The 14,431-nt window shown below is 47.1% G+C and overlaps 1 protein-coding gene across 2 annotated transcripts in view; it reads left to right on the top strand.

Annotated features, from left to right (window-relative positions):
- Positions 1–8,056: 8,056 nt before the first annotated feature.
- Positions 8,057–14,431, top strand: part of ZNF536 (zinc finger protein 536) — a 365,500-nt gene continuing 359,125 nt past the window's right edge. For both annotated transcript variants that reach the window (XM_048515612.1, XM_048515613.1), the window contains exon 1: positions 8,057–8,774. The gene's annotated coding sequence lies outside the window, so the exon portion shown is untranslated. The remainder of the gene's footprint in view (positions 8,775–14,431) is intronic.

Consider the following 14,431-nt stretch of genomic DNA (forward strand, 5'->3'; position numbering starts at 1 on the left):
GTTGGTAGGGCTCCCAGCTCTGGTTTGTGAAGTTCTGGGAGATTTGGGAGCAGAGTCTATGGAGGAACTTCAGTTTATCTGAGACTGCTTGGCATACTTTAGAATCTATCCTTTAAATTTATTGAGGTCATGTCTCACCCCCCCCCCCTTCCTATTCAGTCTCCAGCTATGCCACCTTGGGATGGTCCATCATGTTCTCCAGTTGTCCTCCCTGCCTTCAGATATTTGGAAGCACTACATTTTTGCAAGCCCTGGAAGCTCTACGCGTCTAATAGCAGTGACGAATACACTTTATTGGCGTACTGCCTGTCTTCTTCTAAAGGACTTGATTTCTTTCCACTTAGATGAATTGAGGGTGGGCGTAGAGTGAAAGAAAACAAAGTAATCTCCAAACAGCTTCAGAATTTCTGGAAAAGTTTGCCGCAGTTTAATCTCTTGCTCAGTTTAGCTCACATCTGTCTTGAAAAACATGGCCTTTTTACACTCTGCATGAAAAATCATTGTTTTCTTGGGTAGAGTTGTCCATGGTGAAGGGTATGCAAAAGCAAACTTGTCCCTTCTTTGAGCTGCTTTTGAAAATGGAAAGCAAGACAAATGGGGAGTTTTCGGCACTCGGGGGCAGAAAGATTTTGCCCAATCTCTGCCTTTCTGTTGACAAAAGTCATTGCAGGTTGTGTGTATCTGTCTGCCTGTCTTTCAAAGTTTGTTACAGACATGCCCCTACCATATATTTTTTTCCAGTGAGGTCTTGCCGTGGCTTCTTGTCAAACATGGTCCCTTTGGAACTCTGAGCAAAAGTTGTAGCAGTTGATTCGGCTGTAGTTACCAGCAACCTCTTCAGAGTGGTGTTCCCAAGCTCTCAGCAGATGACCTTCTTTTTTGAGGCCTGTACCCCACTTCCTGTTTATTTAAGTGGGCAAGTTTAAGCGCAGGCTCAATCAGAAACGCTGTATATCTTAGTTTTGAATTCAGAATGAGCTTCTGCCCAGGCGTTCCCTAGTTCTGATTTAGATTTTGTTTTATTGGGACAAGTCGGGTTTACTTTTTGCCCCACCCCTGTGATCACCTGCTCCGGAAGACAGGCTGTCAGTGGCCGGCCTTGCCCAAGCCCTGCTTGGAGCCGGCAGGCCAGAGGCTGGGGGAACAGGGAACAGAGGGTGAGGCCATGGCCAGAAATGCACCAGGAGATGCAGCCTCAGAGCCTGACAGGCCCGATACATGCCTTAATGGGGCTCAAATAGCATTAAGTTTACGCCATAAAATAAACTTATTTATTTTCCTCTGGAAATAGGCCTGAGGAGGCAGAAGAGAGGAGCCAGGAAGAGGGGCCATTGGCCTAGACTCCCTTCACTCACCATTGGCCCACCCCTGAAGAGAGAGCACTAGGGGAATCCGGGGTCAACCTCCCCCCCTTGAGCCTTGATTATGCTTGCCCAGGGAAAGAATAAGAGGAAGGGACAGACCCCTCCCAAGCTAGCAAAAAAGAGGCACCTAGTTGGAACAAGAGAGGGAGCGACAAGTCCCCTTCCTACCCCAAAATTGAGGCTCTTCTTGGCCATGCCCTGGGAAAAGGGGAATTCTGGAGGGGTTACAGCCCCAGACTCCAGCCCCTCGTGTGTAGAGGCTGACATTATTTATCTCCAGGATCTTTGGGTCTAGTTCCAAAGGATGACCAAGAGGTCATAGATGTAAATGTTAACGAAGAAGAGCCACCAATGGTGCAGGGTGTTAGGCTAAGTGTGGGAGACCCAGGTTTGAGTCTCCACTCTGCCACAGAAGATTGTAGGGTGACTTTGGGCCAGTCACTCATTCTCAGCCTAAGCCTACCTCTCAGGGTGGTCGCGAGGATAAAATGGACACGAGTTAAGCCACTGATATCCTCCTCATTGAGGAGAAAAACGGGGTGTCAAGTAGATCTCCAAAGACTTTATTTCTACATTATTGTACACTTTCAGTCCTTAGGCCTTTCCAACTCAAAAAACAAAACAAAAGAACCTGTTAGGCTTTCTCAAGTGCAGGGGGTCAAAGTTTCAAGAGGTCATACTTTCCATGGCAATAGCTAACACTGCCTTATGGAGTTCCACCTCACATCTATGACCAGAGGCGTAGCTCCAAGGGGGCAGGGTGTGTGTGCGCGTGCAATGCACTGGGCGCGCGCCCTGTGGGGGTGTGGCGGAGGCATTCTGGGGCGGGGACATTCTGGGGTGGGGGCGGAGGATGCACTGGTGCACCGGGCGCTTTCCCCCCTTGTTATGCCTCTGTCTATGACACTGAGCATTACCCCCAGATCAATGCAGTGTGGTCTGCTAGAGCGTCCATTTATTGAACCAGGCAAATATTTTAGCTTCAAACCGAGCTTTTTTTTTAAAAAAAAAAATCGCAATTTGAGAAATTAATTAGGAACCAGCTGTTGTGGAAGTTGGGTAAAAAGAATAAAGATGTGGAATAGTTTTATGAGACCGTGAAGGGTTAAAAGCCAACATCCCGGTTCGCCCATCATCACGTTCCAAAAGTGCCTTAAAAAAGAAAAGAAAAGAAGTCCATATGGGGACTTCCTTTCGACCTGCTTTCCCATCCTCATCTCTTTGTCAGGCTGTCACTTATAAAGAATCACTTGACTTACAATAACAAATTCAAAAGACGAGGGAATATAATCAGTTGATCCACGGAGAATTGAAATAAAGAACAAACCCCCACTGCTCGTGCCCATAGAGGTAGTGATATTATTGATGTGATTGCTATGCTAATTCCTATAGGGGAAAAGTGGATTTTGGAATTTGTTCAAAGAGAATTTCAAATGGCAAAGAGCATGGAGCATTCTTAAAACTTTGGAAGCCAGGCAGGAAAGACCCTCTGGTCTGCCTCACCTACTTCAACAAACAGTTGCGAAGAACCGTTCACTGACTTCTTCAGTGGCTTTTTTTTAAGAGGGGAAAGAGATCCCTTAGTGATTTTTCTGCAATGTTTTGAAATCTCCTTTTTGGGCTTAAAAAAACCCACCCCTCCATTTCTAGGAAGAGTGAAAAAGACTTCCATGTCATGTGAAAAGTCTCCTTGTGAGAAGGAAGATTTGGGAAATGTTCGTGGGAACATTTAGGAGAAGGGAGAATCGTCACATTCTTCTCGATAGTCACCTGTACTCTGAATTCTTCCCGGCCCTGGAAAGAAATCTAAACTTTTTCTCCCATTTCATGGAGTTCTTCTGGATTTATGCAGGGAGAGTTCTCCTAGAGATGTCGCCTCTTCTGTTCTTTTCTGTCCTCCCCCCCTTTTTATGGCGTAAACTGATTTAAAATGTATGCCAGTCATCTTCAGGGAACTCATTTCAGTTGAGATGAAACCAGTGTTACCTGAATCAATGTTTTAAGTGTCCCTGCGGCTCAGCATTTTGAATAATCAATCTGTCTCCATCTCTTCTTAATCATGCGCATCACAGTCTCTCTCTATTTGTCATCTTCTTTCGGGTCTCTCCGTCTCTCCCCTCCCCATTAACATGCCCCTAATGTCGTGAGCTCCCTCCCCCCCCACCCTTTTCACAAGAAGCCGGAGTATTTTGATACTTTTTTTCCATTATGACTAAATCTCTTTTTTCCCATAATTACCCCACAATCATTATATAATCCCGTCACAAAGAGTCTATTGAGGAACCATGCTTTTGTTAAGTGTGGGACACAGAATCCATAATTGCATTATCCAGGTTTTGCCCCCCCTCCCCATTTCCCCCCTCCTCCTGCCTCAGCCACGCATAACCCCTTACCCAATTTCCCACCTTCTTTGGGATAGGTACCTATCCTTCCCAAATCCTTTGCTGATAAACCTTGTATAAAGTTGTGGGGTTTTTTTTTTTATAAAGCAAAAGACATCACCAAAGTTCTCCGCCTAATAACAAAAGTACTGGCTGACTGGCGAGGGGGGTGCAGAATAAATCAGTTTTAAAATCTCTATATTTCCAGATTATTTTATAAGGCACAGATCTTCCGTGGTTTTTTTTAAAAAACTCTCTCTTTCTCTCCTCCCTCCCTCCCCTCTTTCTTTCTTTCTTTCCTTTTTTTTCTTCCCCTGGAAGTTTAATTACCGTATGCTAATTTCCTTGCCTACTACGTGATTAATTAAAATCATATTTTCATAATCATTTGGCACCAGTATTGTCTTCCTACCATCATGATCTTCTCCCTCTCTCTCTCTCCTCCTCCTCCTCTCTCTCTCTCTCTCCCTCCCTCCCTCTCCCCCCCTAAATAGTGTATGTAAATAAAGTCAGCCTTAATGGAAAGCATCAAAATGCAACGGCGAAGACCTTTCTGTGTTTGCATGCGCGCGATTGGCAACATAACTGCTTATTTACATTAAATACGCCACAAGGTTACAGTGCAGATCCGCGTCACTTTATCGCTGATTACTTCTCTTAAGCGCCGGAGCTGCTCCTCGGACGGATGCGGCGCGATCCCGGCGGCCACCGACGCTTCCCCCTGGAGTTTTGCAAAGAGCCAGACTTGAAATAGTTTTTTTTTTGCTTTCCCAGGTAAGAACCGATGCTCGGAGCGAGCCAGCCTCCCTCCACCCTCCCCTGATCCTCTCCGCCGCCGCTTCGCTCCTCTCTCTTCCCTCTCCCCCAATCCCGGTTTCGCCGCCGCCGATTCTCTCTTCTTGCCTAAACAGGGGAAAGATCTTCGGATTTGTTTAGAGGGGGGGCGGGGGAAAGGGTCGATCCGGATCGGGATCCGGATTCTGATCCGGATCCGGAACGCGCCGGGGGGCGGCGGCGGGAAGCGTTCTCGGAAGGCACGGCCGGGCTGGGGGAGAAAGTGGCGTTCACACGGGCTCAAGGTCATGCCCAAAACTGCTCGGTGTTAAACGGTTCGCTCTGCCCCCCCCCCTCCCCGGCCCCCCCTCTTTTGCATTGGAGAGAGCCAGGAGGGGGGGGAAGGAGGGGGGGGGGCAAAAATGGACGATCCGCCGCCTCCGCTTTGTAGATTATGATATCAAGGGTTGAGCACTGGGCTCATCAAAGCGAAATGCCGCAAGAGCCCGCGAGTGGCTGCGAGTGGGGCGAGGGCGACAATGGAGCGGCTGCCCCCCGCCATGCCACAATGCCTGGCACCCACGGGGGGGGGGGGAAGAGAGGGGGTCCGAGCTGGCAGCGGCGGGGAAGGGCTCGCGGGGTTTCGCTTGGAGCAAAAATCATAAAAAGGGGGAGGGGGGTCTTCTTGCAAAAAAAAAAATTAGCAATGCTGCCCCCCCCCCTCTCCGGTGCTTCTTAGGGATGGCCGGGCAAGATTTCGGAGAGCCAGCCCAGACCCACTAGCCGGGCTGGAGAGTTTCCCCCTGGCCACTTTCCCCCCCCCCCCCCCCAACCCCGAGCAAATGATCAAGTCAATCATGTGGGGAATATGCTTCATTATTCATTGAACACAATCCCCTTTTTTTCTCCCCTTTTCGTTTACGTGCCGGAGTTTCTCTCTCTCTCCTCTCCCCCCCCCCCTTCCCGGCTTCGCTTGCAAACAAATTGGGAAAGGTAAGGAAAGACAAAAGAGGGGGGGGGACCCCCGCCACCCCCCAGATTTATTCTGCAGACCCCCCCCCCCTTAAAAACATACAATTAAAAGAAAGAAAGAGAGAGAAGGGGGTGGGCTAATCAAGCTTGCATTTAATTCTTAGGCAAAGCAAGGGGGCGCGCACCCCCCCCCCCCCGACGCCGCCAAAGTCAGTTTGGAGTGATGTTGCTCCCCCCCCCCCCCGGTATCTCTCTCTTTTTGCAACGGGGCCTGCGTGATTAAAAAATACAGTATAATTAAATATCCATCGCGGTGACGTTTGCAAGCTCAAGGCTGTCGGGGGGGGGGGGGGAGAGAGAGAGAACGAAAGCAGCCAAGGAGCCATTGCATGGCGCTATGCAACTTCGCCTGGAGCGGAGCGAGGGGGGGGGGGGAGCCGGCGCTTTTGCCTCTTTAAATCCGTTACTTTCCCTGGCTGGGGGGGGGGGAGAAAGGGGCCGCAGACTTCAGCCGGCTTTTAGCGGCGCAGATGGAGGCTTTGCGAACGACTCCTCTTGCTTAAGCCGCGCTCTTTTTAAGTTGGCGAGAAACTTTTTTGGGGGGGACGGGGAGGGGATAGGGGTTTTATTTCAAGGGGGGGGGGTCGCGCGGTGTAAACTTTGCAGAAAGGGACTCCTTTCAGCCCCCCCCCCGCGTAAAGCCCTGGAGGGGACTTATTTACCCCCCCCCCGGATTTCCCCCCCGTGGCAAATGCTGGGAAAAGTGGGGTGGGGGGTGGCAAGAATCGGCAGCGCCTTTGAAAAAAGACAACCCCCCCCCCCCCATTGTAATAAAAGTTGCGCTTGCATGGTCGCCTCGGACGCGTCCAAACTTCTTCTGCCGCGGTCTGCCAGCCTGGGTCTTCCCTTTTTTTTTTTGCCAGCCAGCCCTGCCATTTTGTGCTCGAACCGACCTCTGGTTATGAATAAAGCGCGGCCGGCGGGCTGAGCGGTGCGGAGGTAACCTTGCCTTTCAGACCCCTTCCGAAACGTTTTGAGCGGAAACGAAGTCACCAGGGCTGGGGGGCGTGGAGGGGAAACGGGAGAGGAAGGAAGATGCAGGCGATCCCCCCCCCCCCGCCCCAATAGGAAGCAGGCACCTGCCAGCTAGCCAGCCGGCCGGCCGGCCCGTTTGCAAGCCCTGACCTCAAAGTAACAGGTTACCAAAAGGAAACTCACCCGGGGTGGGGGCAGCCGGCGGAGCCTCGCCTGGGAATCAGGCAGAGTTTCTCTTTTGCAAAGGAAGGGGGAGAGGGAGAATTTTAGGGGGGGGGGGTCGTCTTGGCAACGTGGCTGTGATAGAAGCAGCTGCCCAAATCTTGAGGGGGGGGAGGCGGAGTGGGAGGGAGGCTCGCCTTGATCTTTCCCCCCTTTCTCTCTCCCCTCCGGAGACTTTTTATTTTGTACCAGCAATTAGAGACTTTTAAGAACAGTTATTATTATTACGATGGGCGGGGAGGGGGCTGCGATGGCTGCTTTAAAAACACACACCCTGAGAAATTGTTTAGGAAAAAGCAAAATAAGATGAAATGTGTTGAAGTTGGGGGGGGGGGGACTCTTAATGCTCACATCTGTTGCTGCGTTCCCCATAGTTTACAGGATATGTATTTGGGGAGGGAGGGGGGGAGAGAGAAAGGGGCGGGTGGGGAGAACCCTGAAGGTCTGGAAACTTTGCAGAATATTGGGGATTTTTTGTCCGTGTGAAAGGGCTGGCTGGGTGGGAGAGATTTGCTTGGGTGCCATAAAAAAAGTTATGCTTTTCTTTTTAGGAATAAAACGCCTGGACTGTCAGTGGCTTAAAACTGATAAATTGTATAGAAGGGGGTTTTTTTGGGGTCAATAGCTTAATTTTTTTTGAGGTGGAAGATTTACCAAAAGAATTTAAAGCAATTGCTTACTAGAATTAGGGGGTGGGGGGTGTGTTGAAGAATGTTACCAAACGAGCAAAGAACTGTGAAGAGAAGAGCAGGGCTGGTGAGATTCTTGAAGGTGGTCTGACACTATTGTCTGAGGGGCTTTGTTTTATTTTTTTGGAGCCGAGATTGTTTTGTCCACAATAGTGTCTGGAGGGAGACGTGAGGTTGTCATTTCCACTTTGGCATTGAGGGGGTCGGGAAGTGGATTCTCCTTGGCCACGCGAAGTTTGCTTGCTGCTCGGTTTGATTTTCCTCTTCCAAATGCATGCCCCCCCCCCCAAAAAAACCCAATAAGGCAACCCATCAGATTCCCATCAGAAGGGAGTCGGTTTGGGGGACTGTGGGGGCGGCATCAGGGGCACGGCGTGGCAGCCTAACGCGGGGATCTACTTTGAAAGCTCTCTCTGGGGTCCTCTGGCCCCATCTGTCTGTGCTGTGCAGTTTAAAATCATTCCAACAGGGGCCGTCTTTGCAGAGTGGATCTGCATTGGTGGATTCCGAGAGCAGTGCCGGCTTCTGGTGTGTTTGGTGGGGAGAGAGCTTCTCTTAAGTGTCATAATTAAGTTTAGCAGCCTTGTTTGGGCTCATTCAAGGCTGAAAATGAGGACGGCTGGCTGCATTTAGCTTTCTCTCCCGCCCCCCGCCCCCCATCCCATTCTTCTAGCTCCGGACAAATTCATTTTTGGACAGGCGTGGTAATCCCCCCCAAGTTTAATATTAGCAACTGTATTTTTACTCCTTTCCACAGGATTTGATTTATTTATTTTCTGCTGGAAAGTCTCTCTCCCCACCATCTGTCTTCCCGTCTTCCAATTGCTCCGATCTTTGTTCATTGTTCCCTGACTTTGGAGGAAGGCTGTCTCTAAGTATACAAAAAGAGAAGAGGGGGAGACACCCCCCCCCCCCAGCCCACCCCTTCTCCTGGCTGGTTTGAGGTTGAAATAGTAAACCTGAATGAAAGCGTGGAGGGAAGCCACCGTGGTCCTGATGACGGACCTTTACAGCTTTAATTAACTTCAAGATGCTTTAAAAAGAGACAGAAAGAGAAGCGGAGTGCTCTGGTGACGTTGCTTCAGTTGCTTCATAAATCTGTCCCGTTCTGGGTGTTGGATAGAAGCATTTACAATATCACCGTCTGACTGAATATTCACTACCGACCAGAGGGCAGATTTGCATAAGCTGGATTTTGTTGTTGTTGCCTCCCTTGCCCTATGAAAGAAACTTATTTGCAGACCCCCACCAAAACACCCTCTCGAAGGCCTCCCCCCTCCCCAAACCCAGCTGCGGACGATCTTCGTGATTACTCAGGGTTCAAACGTAACTGAAAAGTAAGTGACCTGCAAAAATTACATCAATAGCTTGTGCAAATAACGGGCAGTGGAGCTTTGGGACAGATCTGGGATTCGCTGTGTGGTTTCTTTAGTGGATTTTGAATGGCTGATATATATATGTATATTTTTAGACAGCTGGCGGGGTTTTTAGGTTGTCTATGTAGCTCCCCCCCCTTCTTTACGTTTATGTGAAGTGACGTTTTTGTTATATAGTGCCAGTGTGTACCGGCTGTGAGACTGTTGTGTGTGTGTGTATGGGTGAAAAGCCTGGCAAATTTCTAATTTTGTGGCATGGGGGCTGTTTGTAGTTGCTGCTGTTAGCAAGGCTTTAAATCTGTCTCATCTCTGAATGGCTCGCGAGGAACTCTGCTTACTCTCAAAGGTTTGTGTGTCTGCGTCCCTGTGGAGTGTTGTGGTTGTATGTATGGTGTATGTATATATAAATATGCAACTCGGAGGCAGGACTGAGCGGTGTAGCGCTTAATCCGAAACGTTGGAGGGTTGATTTCTAACGGTATGCCTTCTTTCACCTCCCGCTCTTAACAGTAGTCAAGAGTGAAGATCACTGGAGTAATGAGAAATGTCTCAGATCTTGTTGCACGTTTGTGAATAGATGACAGATATTACTCCCTAACAAACTGGCTGTTCTTTTTGAAATCCTGTGCGTTCCTGCAAACTGGGGCAGTTTGCCCCAGACTACTTTAAAGGATTTTTTTTTTGAAAAAAGAAGAATTCTACTTGGATGATTTCTTGAATGTCAAAAAAGCATTATTTGCCTCCTTGAAGGCAGTGTTATTGGCAGGGGTGGGGTGGGGGGATAAGGGAGTGACGCAATTGATATAGGGGATTAGAAGTGTTACAAGTAGGCTAGTGTGACTCGGTTGTATGTCCCTCTGTGCTCAGGGCTGTTTTAGTTATGATGTAATTTCTGATAGCGGAGAGTGAACGTCTCCATATTCTGCCATTAAACACTTGGCTGATCTGCTTGATAATGATAGCATTGACTTGTCTGCCTCTTTGACAATTGCAGCCCTTCCCACCCCCAAGATGAGAGACTCTCTCTGAGCTTTTGAGACTCACAAACCCTGAGGTTCCTAATTTTTTCCATGGTCCTTAACCCCCCCCCCCCAAAAAAAATCTATTCTTAAAATTCCACTTCTGTTTAAAAAAATGGGTTTGCATTTCTAAACATCCTAGGTTTTGTGTGAGCTTCAAACTGACTGAAGGATGCCCAGGTCTCCATTTGGGCTCTAATTCCATTCGATGGGTCATCTCCATTTCCAAGTGGGACAGCATGAGATGTGGTTTGATTTGTTGCGAGGACACCTGCGAACAGCTTCAGAGAAAGGCAGTTCTGCTTTTGCTTTCTTCAGTCACTTTTGCAGCGAATCCGCTGTCATTTTTCTGTCCTCTTCAATGCAGCGTGCAGACATGAAATGCCCCAATGCAATCGTAGTTTTGTATCAACTACAGTTTGCCCCATTCCTTTAAAGTTAGTGTGTCCATAATATTGTTTCAGAGACAGTACATTGTAATGCATAATCTGTTTGCTGCTGGCACACGTCCTCCGCTCCGTAATTACAGATAGATATTCCTTTCTTAGGTGCATTTTTGTATTCATCCCCCCCTAGGAAGGTTTTAGACAATAAATACTCACTGTTCAGTGAGCTGGATGTTCTTTTCATTTACCGTTCAAACGCTGTCAGTAGGTAGTATGAAATATTTCCGACAGTTGTTTTTCCTAAAGATGGTTGCTGCCCCCAGATTGTTTCCATCCAAAGGCGTTGCTCTGCAAAAGAGTTTGCAAAGCCAGGATTTTGTAAAGTCTGTGCCGATAACGTTTTTGAAGCATTTGTTTTTTGATGTGTCCATCGGCTGAGATTGTGGGGGGAAAGGTCTGGGACTTTGAAGATGCTTCTTAACTTTCCAACATGCTCGAGTTCGCTCCAGGCCATCCAGAGTTGTCCTCACTAGAGATGCGATGCAATGCGAGTGCAGATCTACCTATGTCTAGATGCCATAAGGCAGCCCATTCATGAAAGTTGCAAGTTGCAGCATCAGGAATGTTGCTTTCCCTTACAGCTATGTTGAGCTCAAAAACTACCGGGTCTTCAGGAAAGAAAGCTGACACACTAGCTTGTTTACATACTGTGGGAGCCAAAGGTGACCAGGGGCATTTGCATTAGAACAGACCTATAAAATCCATCAGTGCATTGACGTGGCCTATACTTTTCCTTAAGCAAGCACAAGTTTTCCTCAAGTGAGGCATGAGAGACTCATCCCCCCCCCCCCGCCCCAATCTCTCGTCTTTGAATGTTGTCTTTTGCTTAAAATGTGAATTGCACGCAGGTGTCTTGGAGCACTTCTAATAGAAAAAAGCATTCAGATGAATTTATATGAATTTGATTTTTTTTAAAAAATGACACAAGGAAACTCAGGATATTTCTCTAGTCTAAATAAAACACATTCTTTTACAATTTTGTTTTTAAATAGCATCTTCTGATTTCCCATGATGTGTTAGCTCTTAGAAATTTCTATTTTGGAAAACCCTTTTTTTTGGTTTCTTTCGCTTTACTTTCATGATATTGCTCATACTGCCAATTTGTCTCTGAAGAGTGTTGCAGTAAAATAAAAGAAATTCGTATATATATATCTGCATAAACAGTCAGGAATTAATAATTTGTAACCTTTATCAGGGGGGAAAGCTTGGCAACTGCCATTGTAATATTAAAATCCACCCCTGCTAAACGAAACCTCAAATTATCCGATTCACACCTAGGGTCCCAGATAAAAGGTTTTACCCATCTATCTCTTGCCCATTGAGCAGGTCACAGCTGAACCGAGAATATTGAAGGGTGTCTGTTTGACCAGAACCACATTGACATAGATGCTCAGAATACGGCACCTTATTTAAACGACCCAATAGCTCCCCTAACGGAACGGCATTCAATCTGGCCAACTTAAATAATCGTCTGTAGCATGGGTTTCTGAATAGATGTACCCAGGATTAGCAGAAAACAGAGTGATATTTTTGAATGGCATCAAAGCAAAAATCTCCATCCACGCCTTTCAGTTTCTGCCTTTAGGTAATTGCTTTTAGATCAGTTGCGAGAAGTTTTGTATTGCGATGGAAGGAAACAGAAAAACAAAGCGTAATATTAAAAACACCCGCACCCCAGAATACCAAGTTAGTGCTCATAGGAAGTGTGTCTGTTTATTTTCAAAACAGGGAAAAGCATGTTTCTCCAACAGATAGCGTTTATATACCAGTGCATAACTTTGGGGTGGGGAGAATGAAGTAAAGGACCCTAAGTTGCAATCTCTCCAAGTCTGTGGAAGAAGACCTGGTTGTAATGTTAGGAGTGTGAGACTCTGGGAAAGCAGTTGAAAAATGGAACTTCTCAACAAAAGGATAAAATGCCCCATAGACCATCAGACCTGGACCTTGAGACTGTTTACGATCAGATGGATGTTTTCAGGTCACCTTAGAATGATTTGAAGCTGTCTATGTTTTTCCATGTTTCAGCAGGGAAATAAAAAAAACCCACCAGAAGAACATTGCTAGAATAACAATGACTTAGTTAACTTCTGCATATGAAGTTTTTGTTCCCGTTTTCTGCCAGCGATCATAGTTAAAGCCGATTACACATAATTTGGTTTGATCTATCTCACCGTCATTTCTTTGCAGTTACTAGTTCAGTGACAACACAGAGAACTCTTAATAAAGCATTTCCAACCTGATGATTCTTGTATCCAGAGCCGTATAGAATTTCACATTCCATGCATCGGTTTTCCAAATAACCAGGTACACAGCATGGAAAAAATTTGGGGATGGCTAACCACAATTCTTCCAGCAAACTAAATTTATCTACATATTAACCCTCCCCAATTGGACTTAAATGTACTCACAGTAGCTGTATTTTATGTCTTTGGGAAAGTGCTTTAGGCAAACCTGTTCTTCTTTAAAGAGCTCAGTTTGTCCGTTTGGGCCAGGGCTACGTTAAAGACAGAAAAGTTTTAAACAAAATAACAATGCAAAGGTAACGTCAACAGTGTTGGAATCTGACCCTTAGTGTTGCAGCTGTGAATAGCGGAGTTCATGATCATCTGTCAGAGTCTTCCAACCAAAGAGGGATAACAAAGGTTCCCCACCCCAACATTTTTACAAAAGCAACTAAGATTGCAAAATCCACATCACCTCCTGTTGTGCTCGGACCTGGAGACAGAAAAGACTCTCAAAGCTGCAGTGGCCAAATATTGATAACATTAGCATGGTTGCTTTTTGGTAACTTCAGAGCCCCGTAAGTAATGGTTTTTCGAAGTCATCTCTAACATTCGTTGATTGGGCCGTGACTCTAGGGTTCAGGCTCTGTGAAAATCAAACAAGCAGAGTTAAATTTTGATTCCTTCCAAGCGCTCAGGACCGAGTAGCATTTAGGAATCCTTCCTAAATGGTCCTAAGTGGTCTGTCTGAGAATTGAAAGCCTCCATGATCAATGTGTACATCTGAATGACTGAGCTACCACTGGTCCTCTGGTTTTTGAAGGCAGAAAAGCACGAAAATGTGTATGTGGGCAGAATATGTAGCTTTGGCTGGCCCCAGAAGGAACCTGTTTCTGGAAGTAAAGAATTCTGACTTGTGGATTTTCTCCATAAGAGCCCGGCATAGTTGGCTTGAAAGAGGCTGCACTATTTCAGGTGTACCTTTAGGTGTACCTAAAGTGTACCTAAAGAGTTGGATTTTATGCAGGGGGATTTGGTGTCTTTCCCCTTGTCAATAGCAGGTAAAAGGCTGTGGCTCATTGGTAGATGGTAGATTGGTAGACCTGTGTGGGATGCGGAAGGTTCCAGGTTCAATCCCCATCATCTACAGTTAAACAAAAATATCAAATAGTTGGCGATAACAAAAGATTTGGGCCTGTGGCTTTGGAGGACCACTGCCAGTCTGAGTAGACCAGTACTGATCTTCATGGAGCAAGGTCTGATTCAGGATAAGACAGCACCGTGTGTGTGTGTGTTGAGGAGGGGGTGTGGCTCTGAGGTAGAGCATCTGCTTTGCATGCAGAAGGTTCCAGGTTCTAATCCCAAGTTGAAAAGACCAGGGAATAGGTGATATGACAGACACTGTATAGCTCAGTGATGGCGAACCTTTTCGAGACCGAGTGCCCAAATTGCAACCCAAAACCCACTTATTTATCGCAAAGTGCCAACGTGGCAATTTAACCTGAATCCTGAGGTTTCCGTTTAGAAAAAAACAGTTTGCTCCAAGGCGTGCATTACTCAGGAGTAAGCTTGGTGAAGCAACCGTGCAACGCTTTGAATGGGTGAATCACGACCCTAGGAGGATTTGCTCAGAAGCAAGGCCAGCCTAGATATGTGTGTGCGTGGGGAGGGGGGGGGGTGATTTTCCGCTCCCCCTACATGACAAACTCTGTGTGTGCATGCCCACAGAGAGGGCTCTGAGTGCCACCTCTGGCACGCGTGCCATAGGTTCGCCACCACTGGTATAGCTGCTGCCAGTCAGTGTGGGCAATACTGACTTTGATGACCCACTGGTCTGATTCAGGACCAGGCAGCTGGATGCATGTGGTTTCTATTCAGGGCTTAAAACTTAGTATTGCCAAAATTGCTTAGGAAACCCCCTTTCCATTCTG

Source organism: Sphaerodactylus townsendi, linkage group LG14 (genome assembly GCF_021028975.2).
Source record: "Sphaerodactylus townsendi isolate TG3544 linkage group LG14, MPM_Stown_v2.3, whole genome shotgun sequence".
In the NCBI taxonomy this organism is placed as follows: domain Eukaryota; kingdom Metazoa; phylum Chordata; class Lepidosauria; order Squamata; family Sphaerodactylidae; genus Sphaerodactylus; species Sphaerodactylus townsendi.